The sequence below is a fragment of the Zingiber officinale genome, chromosome 2A (genome assembly GCF_018446385.1).
Source record: "Zingiber officinale cultivar Zhangliang chromosome 2A, Zo_v1.1, whole genome shotgun sequence".
NCBI classification, from domain to species: Eukaryota; Viridiplantae; Streptophyta; class Magnoliopsida; order Zingiberales; family Zingiberaceae; genus Zingiber; species Zingiber officinale.
In genome coordinates this window covers 38867228-38880678 of record NC_055988.1, presented here as the reverse complement: position 1 = coordinate 38880678, position 13451 = coordinate 38867228, and the positions used below count along the sequence as shown (strand labels likewise).

General features: G+C 39.4%; 1 long non-coding RNA gene across 2 annotated transcripts; it reads left to right on the top strand.

Moving 5' to 3' along the window:
* Window positions 1-9485: 9485 nt before the first annotated feature.
* Window positions 9486-12769, top strand: LOC122041045. Of its 2 annotated transcripts, none has more exons than XR_006128788.1 (3): window positions 9486-10056; window positions 10142-10262; window positions 12477-12769. It is a non-coding gene; the product is annotated as an uncharacterized LOC122041045 (long non-coding RNA). The 2 variants fall into 2 exon arrangements; XR_006128787.1 differs by having other exon boundaries at window positions 9486-10066.
* Window positions 12770-13451: the final 682 nt, after the last annotated feature.

Below are 13451 nucleotides of genomic sequence, written 5' to 3'. Positions count from 1 at the left end.
GAGTTGGCATGGAATTAGGAAGTTCGGACGTATTACACTTCCGAAGGCCATAACTTTTGACTCGGATATCGGAATGAAGTGCTCTCGGATGTGAAACGAAGCTAATTTCAAGCTCTACACATATTTCTGCTTCCCAATCGATTGGGGGGTTCAATCGATTGGACGATGTGATTTTGTGCAGAAAAGCTGTGGATCGATCGGTGGATCGATCGAAACTTCCCCAATCGATTGGTCAGAAAATGTCGTTGGCGAGCATTTTTCTGTGTACGACTTCCTCTCTTATCCACAGGCGATCACATCAAACCTCCACAGCGATCCTTTCTTCCTCACCGCCAGTTCTTGAAGGTTATTGGAGGCACATCCAAGTCAAGAGGTGAGTTGCAACAAGAAGAAGAAGAAGCTAGGGTTTCATTGTATTCTTGTAAGATTTACTTGTATTTTGCTTCTTTCTTTCTCATTGTTGTATTGTGAGCTTGTAAGGCTTCTCCTTCTATGGTAGTTACCGTAAAGGAGTGTTTTCATAATGGAGGGTGCGTGAGTGGGTGGATCCTTGGACTAGTCACCTCTTCTTGAGGTGGATACCAAGTAAATCCCTAGAGTTAGCGTTGTTGTGTTGGTTCTTGTATTTTCCGCTGCATATCTTCACAAGAAGAGAGCAACGACGAGCACGAGATCGCGAAGAGCTATTCACCCCCCTCTAGCTACTTTTCGACCCCAACAAGTGGTATCAGAGCAAGGTTTCTCTTCACCCGAATCATCGCCAGAAGGGGCAAAAAGCTAGAGGGTGAAGAAGTTGGAGCAATTCTACAAGTCGAAGACTGCATTCAAGAAGCTCAACTTCAAGATGGAATTCCAAGATGGACTTGGATTCGATACAAGGGTGCCTCCACCATTCACCATGACAAGCTTCGATTCTTGGAAATCAAGAATCGAGAATTTTCTTATGACGGAGATAGAGAAATGGTTTGCTCTCATGGAAGACTTCAAGGATCCAAGAAATTCAAAGGACAAAATCCTCAAAAAGAGCAAATGGAGCCAAGAACAAATTCAAATATGCGAGGCGAATGACAAGGTAACCAAATTATTGGTTAATTTATTGCCAAGCACCATTCTTTATAAAATTAGAGAATTTGAAGATGCAAAGGAATTGTGGAGCAAGTTGGCCAAACTTCATGAAGAACCCTCCACTGTACCAAATCAAGATAAATCCAAAGAGGGTTACTCATTGGAGCAAGACCAAGAGCAAGAGAACTCCGAAGTTGAGAGATGCTCAACTTCCGAAGAAGAAGAAGTCCAAGAAGCCTCATCTTCAAAGGAATGCAATGAAAAGGGCAAAGAGGGAGCATACTCTTTGTTCCATGTACAAGATGAAGATGATGAAGCCACTGTTAGTTAGAGCCCTAGAGTCAATCATATGATGATTATTGTATGGACTCATTGTATCATATTTCTATATATATAAAGGCTTTTGTTTTGGTTATTATAATTACTTGTATTGGTGCCAAATAACTAAGTATAATAGCGTCCTTGAGTAGAAGGTTCTTACCTATATCAATCAATTGGTTGAATCGATAGTGAGATGATATAGGGAACGCTACTCTTAATCATTCCTAGTCAAGTATTAATATTCAGGGACAATGTTAATGCGATGAGACTAGCATGTAGGTCAACTCAATGACTTGATCTCACAAGTCATGGATATAGAGATATCAAGTTGACACATGGGTATGCATTGGAGAATGTATACTGAATGACCCGTCATAAGAAAGTATCATGGATCGTTATATGAGTGTCATATACTTTCTCATGTGGCTATTAGTATGACTACTAGTCCTTGGACCTGAAGTCACCATGGTTTCCTACATAAGGAGTTGCATACTTTGGCTTCGTTAAACGTCACCCGTAATTGGGTGGATTATAAAGGCGATTACTGGATATGTAACAAATTATGGGGAGGGATGTGAGTGATGTAGATGGGATCTATCCCTCCTATATGACAGGAGTGACATCATTATTCTTGATAGAGTGAGACCACTAAGTGCATGGTTATGCCCAAATAAGTCAATATGAGATATTGAGCTTATTTGATTACAGTGAGTCTACTTGGAGTTCAAGATTTAGATTGATTAGAGGATGACACGGTCTATGCCTCACATTGATCAATCTAGATGTCAAGGATAGAAGGACATTGTCATATATTGTGAAGAGTCACAATTAGTAGTCACAAGGTGATGTTGAATCTCAACATTCTTGTAACTTGGGTAGTAATGATGTGTTACTAGATACCGCTCATTACTTATGCTTCTAAATGAGTTTAGGAGCATTGCCAATGTTACAAGAACCTATAGGGTCACACACAAAGGACAATTAGATGGAGATTCAGTTCATATGATGAACCAAGAGGATTAGGTTCATGTGATGAACCGAATTGGATTAAGAGTAATCCAAATTAGATTAATTGAGTAAGACTTGATTGAGTTAGACTTGAGTTAGATTCAAGTGAGATTCAAGTGAGGCTAGACTTGAGTTAGACTCAAGTGAGGCTTAATGATGATATTCATTGAATTTTGAATTTAATGAAAAATAGAATTTAATTTGAATTTTAGATTCAAATTTCGAATGAGTTTCAAAATGGTCATTTAATGAAGAATGAATATTCATTAAATATTCATTAAGGCTTATTAATAAGGCTCATTAATGGTGTTAATGAGCATTAAGTATTTTCATTAGATGAAAATACTTAAGCCATTTTTTACTCTTATTTTCATAATCGATCATTATTATTCCTCCTTGCTTCTTCTTCTCTCCCTGTCCTCCTCCTTGGCCGAAACCCTCAAAGAGTGCTAGCACACTCTAAGGTTTCCTCTCCACCTAATTGTTCATGTGGATACACATAGAGGGGTGTTCACTTGACACCCTTAAGATCTGGCATCTTCTTGGACGAGCGGGATAAGCGAAGGGCTTCGCATCAAAGGTATAAACTCTTAAACATGTAGATTTAAAGTAAATCTAGGATTAGAAAACATGTACATGAAAAATTTAATATTCGCACGGATCCGGTGGCATGGGATTTTGGGTTTTTCGCAACGCAAAAAGCGGTTTTTACGGCCCGAAAGACCCTACAGCCACCACCTCTAGGATTGAGGGGCAGCGATCTTCGTTGACACCGGATCAAGAAGAAGGAGAAGCTTCTACATCTGGGTCTAATGGAGAAGAAGACAATGCATCCTCCACAAGTCAAGTCAAATATATTGGAGGAGCATCATTGTCAGATCAAGAGGAAGTTTCTACCTCCGGATCAAAAGGAGAAGATGCCATCCCTATACATGAAGGTATAAATGTTTCAATTAAAAATAAAAATCATATTATATGTTTTGAGTGTAGGGAACATGGACATTATAAGAGCAAATGCCCCAAATTGGCCAAGAAGAAGGATCAAGTGGCACTAAAGGGCAAAGAGAAGCCTAAGGAGACCGTTCCCGGAACAAAGAAGAGCAAGGAGCACATTGTGTGCTTCTTTTGCAATAAAAAAGGACATTATAGAAGTCAATGTCCTAAGGGGAAGAAAGCGGTCAAGCCTAAGGGAGGAAGCATGAGTAAAGGGGAAGCCTCCAAGGTAAAGCGAAAGGTATCATTTATTGAGTCTACCCCTTTAAATAATGGTAAAAAGCATGCTAATTCCAATTTTTACCATTTTAATGCTATTTACCATAAAAATAGGGAGCATGATAGTATTAAAGAAAAACATATGGCTCTCCATGCTAAGACTACCACACATAGGGTTAGGAAGATAGGTAAAAGTTTAAGCAATAACACTAAGGACCATAGTTATAAGCCTAGAAATAAAAATGCTCAAGGATTTAAGGAAAACACGAATTATCCAATCAAATTGGGTCTTTGGGCCATGACTATCACAAAAATAATATATAATTCAAAATTATATATTTCTATAATTTTTTGTATTTTTTCTATAATTCTTTTACAATTTTTACGAGTACAATTTCCCGGCGGTTCCGTTTAGCAGTTTTCGGGCACAATCGCGGAACGAATCCCCTTGCGGGGCCAGGGGCAGCGCCCCTACCCGCGATCTAACCATCGCGAGGGTTCCATTGCGATCTAACAGCGCCTTAGCCTGCTGTCCCAAAAGGTTTTGGGGCGAAACTTGGTCGTTTTGGAAAAATCTTCCCGGTAGCGGAAGCCTACAAGCGCCGAAACACTTGTGCTTCGCTTCTACGAGAAAATTACCCATAAAAACTATAAAAACATGAATTTACAGAAAGTTTACAGATCTATATTTTTCATAAAAATACGAATCTAAACTCGTACTCGCTTCGCACGTGGCTCTGATACCACTGTTGAGTTTTTTGGGCCGCGAAAATCGCTTTTTCGCGTCACGGAAACCCCGAATCACCCTAGCCAACGGATCCGTGCGAAGAGTAGATTTCAAAATACGAGTACGAGTTTCAAACTATGATCTACAGTAGATCTACAAAGGAAAAACATTTTATACCTTTGATGCGTGCCCTTCGCAATCCCGCAAGTCCAAGGTACGCCGAATCTCGAAGTTGTCAACGTAGACAACTCTCTAGTGATATCCACACGAACAAGATGTGTTCTCTAACACTCAAGGATGGATAAGAGAGCACCACAAGTGTGCTAGCACTCTCTAGGGCTCTCGGGTAGATTGGAAGAAGAAGAAAGAAAAAGAAGAGAACACACTCCTCTAAAATCTCTATGTGACTTTCACTAACCTTTCTTCTTGGATTAGATTCACTTTCCTTTCTTCTCCCTTGCTTGAAACCCACGACCAAGAGAAGAGAAGGAGCAAGAAGAGAGCTTAGGAGGAGGAAGATCACTTGAATGAGAGTTACACTTGCAAAATGAAACTCTTTTCATCTAATTAAGTGGTTTGTAACCTCCATGGGATACCAAGAGTCACAACTCTTGGAAACTCCCATGAGGTGGCACTTCACTTAAGTAACCATGATGATGTGGAGCATCATCATTGGTCCACTTAATGCCAACTCACTAATGAGGTGGCATAAAGTCAAGTCAAACTTGACTCTTCATCTTCCTCTCAAGTCAAGTCAAACTTGACTTAATCTCTCTCATGGTTGATCTAATCCAACCATTTAATTCAAGCCAATTTAATATAATGAATCTAATTCATTTAATTAAATTGATTCAATGAGTCATAATCTAAATTAGACTCATTGAACACATGAATCAACTTGAGTCCAACTCAATTAGCCCAATTAGGATTACTCTTAATCCAATTTGATTCATCAAATGAATCTAATCCTCTTGGTTCATCATATGAACCTAATCTCCATCCACTTGTTCTTTGTGTGTGACCCAATAGGTTCTTGTAATGTTGGCAATGCCCCTAAACTCATTTAGAAACATAAGTAATGAGCGGTATCTAGCAATACATCATTACTACCCAAGTTACAAGAATGTTGAGATCCAACATCACCTTGTGACTACTAATTGTGACTCCTCACAATATATGATAAGTGTCCTTCTATCCTAGACATCTAGATTGATCAATGTGAGGCATATACCATGTCATCCTCTAATCAATCTAAATCTTGAACTCCAAGTAGACTCACTCAATCAAATGAGCTCAATATCTCATATTGACTCATTTGGGCATGACCATGCACTTCGTGGTCTCACTCTATCAAGAATACCGATGTCTCTCCCGTCATATAGGAGGGATAGATCCCATCTACATCACTCACATCCCTCCGCATAATTTGTTACATACCCAATAATCGCCTTTATAGTCCACCCAGTTACGGGTGACGTTTGACGAAACCAAAGTACATAACTCCTTATGTAGGGAACCATGGTGACTTCAGGTCTAAGGACTAGTAGTCATACTAATAGCCACATGAGAAAGTATATGACACTCATATAACGATCCATGATACTTTCTCATGGCGGGTCATTCAATATACATTCTCCAATGCATACCCATGTGTCAACTTGATATCTCTATATCCATGACTTGTGAGATCAAGTCATCGAGTTGACCTACATGCTAGTCTTATTGCATTAACATTGTCCCTGAATGTTAATACTCGACTAGGAATGATAAAGAGTAGTGTTCCCTATACCATCTCACTATCGGTTCAACTAACCGATTGATATAGGTGAGAACCTTCTACTCAAGGACGTTATTATACTTAGTTTATTTGGCACCAATACAAGTAAGTATAATAACGAAAAACCAAATGCCTTTATTTATATAGAATATGATACAACAAGTCCAAAATATAATCATCAAATGATTGGCTCTAGGGCTCTAGCTAACACCAACGTACAAAAATGGATAACTTCCCTATTCTTCTTGATAACAACTTTGTCATCAAAAGAAACAGAATATCCATCCTTAAATAGTTTAGAAACTGAAATCAAGTTCTTTCTAAAACTTGGTACGTAAAGATAATTTCTCAAAATCAATGTTTTATTCCTATAAACTGATGGATCGAAAGCGCTAGAGGGGGGGGGGGGGGGGAATAGCGCTCGTGGCTATTTCGTTTTTCAAAATCGTAAAAGCTTGTTTAGAAATAACGCAGTGGAAAGTAAATAAAGTGGACACGAAGGATTTACTTCGTTCGGAGCCTGTGACGACTCCTACTCGAAGGCCCGCGATCCTTGATCGCTTCCGGTGGGCAACAACTATAATTCGTAAAAGCTATTACAAGATAAGTACAATTTAAGCAGAAAAGAATATTGTACCGACAATAAAAGACTAAAACTGAATCTTCGGGTTGTCGTTGCAGCACTTCTGAGTCGAGACGTTAGCAGCTTGTCACACGGAGAATGCTTAGAAGATTGTCTCTTTAACGCTGCACCTCAACCCTCCTTTTATATGAGGTTCCGGGCGCCTGGGACCTTTCCGGGCGCCTGGAGTGTGACGTGGCCAGCCAACCAGGTTGCTCCACGTCGCGAAGTCGCGCAGGGGATAAAAGTTGGTCCCGGGCGCCCGGATCCATCCCGGGCGCCCGGACCTCCTTTTTCCAGGAGCCGCTTCTCCTGCAAAACAAGGTTAGTCCGAACAATTGCATAACCTGCAAGAAAAGAGCTGACAGTCTTCGGACTGTCGGAGTCTGACTTTGGATTTCCAACCGGAAACCCTAGGTCGACCCGACGCCTACTGTTCCCTCTACGGGGAACGCGTCCTCACCTACTCCACTCAGGAGATTTACCTGATGCCAGTCCGGTCCTCCAGACCGACTGGACTTTTCGCCTAGGGTTACCACCCCTAGGACCTAGGGTTATCGCCCCCTAGGGTTTTTCTCCACCTAGGGTTACGACCCCCAGGACCTAGGGTTACCGCCCCCTAGGGTTTTTCTCCACCTAGGGTTACCACCCCCTAGGACCTAAGGTTGCCGCCCCTTAGGGTTTTCCTCCACCTAGGGTTACCGCCCCCTAGGACCTAAGGTTACCACCCCTTAGGATTTTCCCTTTGCCTAACCGCAGCTAGGACTTTCCTGAAACACTTATTCAACACGTTAGATCACCACAAACTTTAACTTTGAATCCTTTGCCATTATCAAAACTCAGGTTCGATCGTCGGATGCTACCCGCACCAACATAAACATCTCCCATTGCAACAGCCGCCACTTTCGTAGCATTGCCTATGTAGACGGTGATTTTCCCTTCATGTAGTCGTCGGGTTTCCTGGAACCCCTGCAATGAATTATAGACATGATCAGTGGCTCCCGTATTTACACACTAGGTACCGGTAGAAAGCACTACTAAAAATGTTTCAACAACTAATGAATAGGATACACATTTATTGTTCTCAATATTGTGAGGACAGTCTACTTTTTGTTTCCCATCAATATAATTGGGACTTGTAAGTGTATTCTCTAATATAACAGCTAGGGGATTAAAAACCATTTGAAATCCTAAGAATCAAAAAAATATTTGATCAAGTCCTTAAAATAATATTGATTCCTCAATATTATTTAAATATACCAACACCTCAAAAAATCGTATACAAATTCAAACATTTGTAAGAGAAAGTTTTATCCATTAATTTTATTATTTTGTCAACCTAATTTTATGACAAATAAAATTAATAGTTGGTCTGACCTTAATCAAATATTTGGTCAAAACTTTAGAATTTAAAATAATATTGATTTCTCAAACAATATCATTTAAATTCACCAACACCTCAAGCACCATGAATTTTGTATGCCACGATAGTGTGGACGTATACAAATTCAAACATTTGTAAGAGGAGGGTTTTACCCATTAATTATCTTGTCAACATAAAATTACCTCAAACACCATGAATTTTGTATGCCATGATAGTGTGGACGTATACAAATTCAATAATTTGTAAGAGGAGGTTTTACCCATTAATTTTATTTTGTCAACCTAACTTTATGACAAATAAAATTACCTCAAACACTATGAATTTTGTATGTCACAATAGTGTGGATGTATACAAATTCAATAATTTGTAAGAGGGGGTTTTACCTAACTTTATGACAAATTAAATAGTTGGTTTTTCTTCGGTCACATAAATAATAACAGTGACTCCGATGGAGAGAATACTATTAAATATGCCTAAGTGTATACCATTACTTGATACTAAGTCCACTAAATAGGATTGCGCCTCTTCAGATGGAGAAGATCACACACATCCTAAATAATTTTCTATAATCATCCATTAAGGAAATTTGATCTAGTGATCCGCAAACAAACTCATCCGATGTGGAGGAAGGCACTCAGAGCCAACGCGCAAGCTTGAATGCATCACTTACAAACCAGTAATGGAGACCATAAAATTTTATTAAATTCCTCTCCCACTTAGTTATTTAGAACGAGGAATTTTAACAAGCACACAAGCACACAAGCACACAAACACAAGCACACACAACATAAAAGACAATAAATAAGAAAAATAATTTTTCAACTATTATGGCCTTTATCCATAGCTGTCCTCCATGTGCCATCAACCCTAACCGCTGCCATCTTTAGCCACCACCATCGGGTCTAGTCGTCGCATCTATCTTGCTTCTTTTTTCGCTGCGCCTCTGGTCCTCAAATAGTCCCACGCCTCGCAAGGATATGATCTACGATAAAAATAAAATTTTACATTTATCGATCCTATATTCCATGAAGGAATGCACATATAATCTAGATCGAACAAAATGTAAAATCCTAATAACTAATACAGCTCTTGTTGTATTTAATATTACTGTAAAATACAACACCTAAATAAAAATTATATAATAAGGTTATTGGAGAAATAATCTTATTAGATTTTTCAGAAATTTTTAGAAATTTTTCTGGATTTAAACGGAGGTCGTATAAGATATTTGAGGGGATGAATCGGTGGGACTAGGTGGAGGTCTGCTTGGAACACCATTTAAGTGGGAGTTGATTTAGGATTTAACTTAAGATTTAATTAACTTAAACCTAGATTTTATTTTCTTTATTTTATTTTTCTTCTCCCCCGATTCATTTATTTTCCCCGACTCATCTCTCCCGACCCCCCTCGGCCCCCATCGCGCGTTCTTCGGCCACTAGGCATCGACGCCGACGACCTTCTCCTCAAGCTACCACCTCCTCTTCCCTCTCCCTCCCGAGGCGTGGAGTCTTTCTTACTCTCTTCTCCTCTTCACCGCCTGCACAACCCTCCTTTCTCCCTATCTTGTCGCCGTGCCCTAGATTGCAGACGCTGAGTCTCTCTCGCCGAGCCCTTCCGACCACGCTATGCCACACAGCGTAGCCGGATCACCGCGAGCACCAGCGACACTGATCCTTCCCTTCCGGTCAGTCGTCGTTACCCTTTCCTCGTACTAGATCGTCGGCCGTCACCGTCCTTCCTCAATTCTTAATCGTGCCCTAGATCCATCACCAGTGCATTGCTCTCTTCGAGTTGCTGCTTGTGTGAGCAGATCTCTAGCCAAGAAGGGAGATCTTAATCCTAGCCTTGATCTCCCTTGTTGCCGGAGATCACTGCAAACCTGCCTTTTGGTGTCGATCCCAGCTTACTGTCACTGCTTGATGCCGCTGTGAACCACCGTGGTGAGTGAAGGTAATGGTTGAATTATTGGTTGTAATCTTAATTGAGAATGTATTGATTGTGGTTTGGGTATTGGATTTATGCTAGGTGGTGATTTTGGGCATCTGTTTGTGCCGGACCAGCTGTGAATTGGTGGGGAAGCTCCATTTTTCTCCACAGCAACTTCAGATTTCTTCATCAAAGGGTGTGGCTGTAGTTTTGGATTGAGGTAAGATATATTCAGCTTTATATGGATACAAATTTGAATTCATTTTTATACTAGCTTGATTAATTAGTTGGTGAAATAGATATGTGTCTGGAATAAGAGTTTGAGTTGGTTAAGTCATACTCAGTTGATAGTCTTAGATTGTTTTGGATATGTTGTAGATTTAGAGTTGCAAGTTGTTGCGGCATGGTTGATAAGTTGAGTGGTTTGTTGTAGATGACTACATAATCGTTAATCGAATTCATTGGATTGATATTGTGGTGGTTTGGTTAGTTGTTGATGATGATGTTAGGTTGATGTGGATTTATGATGGAGATTTGATTTTTATGATAGACTATTGTGGGTTGATATTATTATGTGGTGGATTGGTAATTAAGAGATGGATTTGTTATTGAATTAATTGATGTGTTGATTTGGGAGAGTTTTAGAGATGATTCATATATAAACCTATTTTAATAAGGTTATATGATTAAAGATTATTTGGGGGATTAATCAGAGATCAGATTTAATTGGAGTGATCCTAATTGGGTTAGAGATTTTATTTAACTATTTAATTCATATGAATTTAGCTAAATAAAATATATATATTGATTGATACAGGATTTGGATTCGGAACGAGCATCATGATGTGGGATTTACCTTATCATGATCAACATTTTAAGGCAGATATTTCTTCCTTGGCCTTTATGTAGTTTGCCTTTGAGCTTAGTGCATGGTTATTATTTGATGGATTAGGCTGCTTTACCTTATATTATGTTCGTTTGTTACTTTCCTGCTTGATACTTATGCTTGATCTTTGAGGTTTCTAGTTGTATCATATACAGTCTCTACTCTTGATATCTACTCTACTATGTTCACACGTGTAGAGTATGTATTGTAGGGATTGTCGGGTTGTTTCTAATACCATGCTGATTGTGCATATGACGTGGATTGTACGTAGGTTGATATGTGTTATAGGAGTCATCATGTTGACCGTACATTTGCATGTTGTATGTACACACGTGTTGGTTATGTACTTTTGGAGGAGTTGTGTTGATTGTATTTTTGTTATATATACACGTGGTTGATGTGTTTTTACTGGAGGATACATGTTGATTATACCGATGTTCTGTGTACCTATGTCTTGTGGGATTTTTGGAGATTTTTGGTTGATTATACATGTGTAGTGTGTACATGTGTTTGGTGGGATATGTTGAGGTATCATGACGATTATACTCATGTTGTGGGGTACTTATATGGATTTAGAGGTTGCATTGATGATGACTGTGGATGTATCATGATTATATATATATCATATTCATCATTCATTGCATTGCTTATGACTATTGTCTCCCTTGTGGTTGAGAGAGTCATTAGTCGTTTATAGTTGTCCTTTCGACCACTGATGGAGAGTGGTAGCTAGGAGTGGAGCTAGTCCTGTCGCGCTTACTCAGCTGCTCAATGTTCTGTCAGCCTTGACCACTCTGGAGTAGTGAGTCTTGAGGGTACAGTAGTCAGAGGGCTAGAGATGTGAGTGGTCAGAGACCCTTAGCTATGTAGTTAGATAACTACTTAGCTGACCGTCTGCTTCGGCCGCCTATAGCGGTGAATATACTGGAGGCTAGTACGATTTGTTACGGACCCAAGCCTCTCGGTCATACAGGGGTCGTTGTGTCTAGAGAGGTGGCGGGGGTGACCATGGAGCATGCATACACATTTTTGCATATGATGCGCGGTACATCTATGGAGATATATTGCATACATGCCTAGTAGATACTAGTTGCATGTGATTGTGAGATGTTGCATTTGTTTGAGATATGATTGTTGCATTTGTCTGAGATATGATTGTTGCATATGGTTGTTATGCTGCATACATGTCATTTATTTTACATGTATATGCAGTCATATTTATATTGCACAGGTGTCACGAGTAGCTCTGTTGCAGATCTGGTGAGTTTACTGATCTTTGTACCATGTGTCATTTCCAGATTTGGTATGTGTTTATCATTTTGTCGGTTGTAGTATGTGCAGTTTTTGTATATCAGTTATGGTCGTTATACCATGTGAGATAGACTGGTACTGGCAGTTGTGTTTATTGGATATGTTAGTATGATCTTTATACTCTACTGAGACTGTATAATTTTGATCTCCATATTATTTATGGTCCATGCACTATCTTGTCTATTACCCGTTGAGTTACCTATACTCACCACCGCATTTATATCTTTATGTTTTCAGGTAGCAGATAGATGGTTGGTGTGTGACTTGGAGTATCCTGTCTGCCGGGTCCTACGTCACATCCAAAGACCGTTTCGGGTTTTGTATATATTTTATTTGTATTTTGTATTTGTTGTATTTGGTGTGTGGTTGTATTTGTTGTTGTGGTTGTTGTATAAAGTCTAGTTGGCTAGCAGTGTGTCGATTTGTTTTGTATTGGGCTTTCCGTTATCATTTTTCCGCTGTGTTGATTTTTAATACAGCCGAGTGGGCTATTTATTGTATATATATAACTGCGTGGTTGTGTTTTATTATGTTCCAGCCGAGTGGGCTGAATATAAACTGCGTGGTTGTGTATATATTCCAGCCGTATGTGGTTGATGTATTTTGTGTGTATGTATGCTTCAGATTGTCACCGGTACAGTGGAGATGTTGAAATTTTTTGATAGGGACTCCTTTGGGGGCGTGACAATTACAATCATACACACACATAAAATGCCCTCGACATGTCCGAGGGTCCAATCATATACAAACACAACATAGCCATAATAGTTGGATCTAGGATGCCTGCAACCACAGAGTTAATCTATTTGCACATCCTACTATTATCATGCCTAAATTATGTATGACATGCGCATAATTAAATTAAAAACCAAACATACAGAGGTTAAAATCTACCTTTGATACCAATTGTTGGTTGCTACACTTAGATTCTGTTCTGTTCCCCTGGACAAAAATTTGTACAAGCACAAAACTTAACCTGGCTACCCATGTGTTATACTGAAGTTAAACTTGGATTGCAAACGATGCTTAACATTATTAATCCAAGTTGCTCTTCAGAAGTTAAACTTAGATTAGAAACGATACTTAACATTTTTACTCCAAGTTTAACCGATGTGATATTCCTAAGTTAAACCATATTACAAAAGTTAATTAAATATTTATTTTAAAGATCGGCTTCCAGGTTAAACATGGCGAGGCACTAGGCCTTCTTGG